The following is a 949-nucleotide window of genomic DNA, read 5'->3' on the forward strand; positions in this document are numbered from 1 at the left end:
GCGACGGCGACGATGGGCACGGGTGAGGCGACGGCGACGGCGGGGGCGACGGGCGGCGTCAGGGCAGCCTGGCGGCGTCGATGTGCTCGGCGTCGTCGGGGGGAAACTGGCAAGGGAAATCTGAAATTTCCCAAGTGTTTTCTTATATAGCAAGGGCATTAGTCCCGGTTCGTGCCACGACCCGGGACTAATGCCCCCCTTTAGTCCCGGTTGGTGCCACCAACCGGGACCAAAGGCCAATTTTCAGCAGCCCAAAGGGCGGGAAGCGGCGGCCTTTGGTCCCGGGTCGTAGCACCAACCGGGACTAATGCACCCCTTTAGTCCCGGTTGGTGCCACCAACCGGGACCAAAGGCCTGTGCTGCCCCGAACCTAATATTTAGTCCCACCTCGCTAGTTGAGAGGGAGGCGCACCTGTTTATAAGGTGTGGTGTGCCTTCCCTCTCGAGCTCCTCTCTTAAGCAGGCTTTCGGGCCTAACCCTGCAATCTGTGCCTGTGGGCCTACTGGGCCTCCTGCGGGCCTGAATCCTGGCCCATGGTAGGGTTTCTAGTCGTATTCAGGCCGTGGGGGCCCAGTAAGTGGCACTTTTTTCCAGTTTTTTGTTTTGTTTTCTGCATTATTTATTTTCTTTTATTTTTTTCTTTATTTTTTCATTCTTTTTGCTTTTAGTTTTAGAAAAATTATAAACTTTCTGTTAGTGCCATTAGTTTTCAAATTTGAAAACACTTTTTTTGTTTTCTTTGTTGCTTTATTCATTTTATTTTGTTTCTACTTACAACAAAATACTTATTGTTGCTATTTTTATTTTTTTTCCAGTTTTTTTTTGTTTTGTTTTCTACATTATTTATTTTCTTTTGTTTTTTGCTTTATTTTTTAATTCTTTTTGCTTTTAGTTTTAGAAAAATTATAAACTTTCTGTTAGTGCCATTAGTTTTCAAATTTGAAAACA

The sequence above is a fragment of the Triticum dicoccoides genome, chromosome 7B, assembly GCF_002162155.2.
Source record: "Triticum dicoccoides isolate Atlit2015 ecotype Zavitan chromosome 7B, WEW_v2.0, whole genome shotgun sequence".
Taxonomy (NCBI): domain Eukaryota; kingdom Viridiplantae; phylum Streptophyta; class Magnoliopsida; order Poales; family Poaceae; genus Triticum; species Triticum dicoccoides.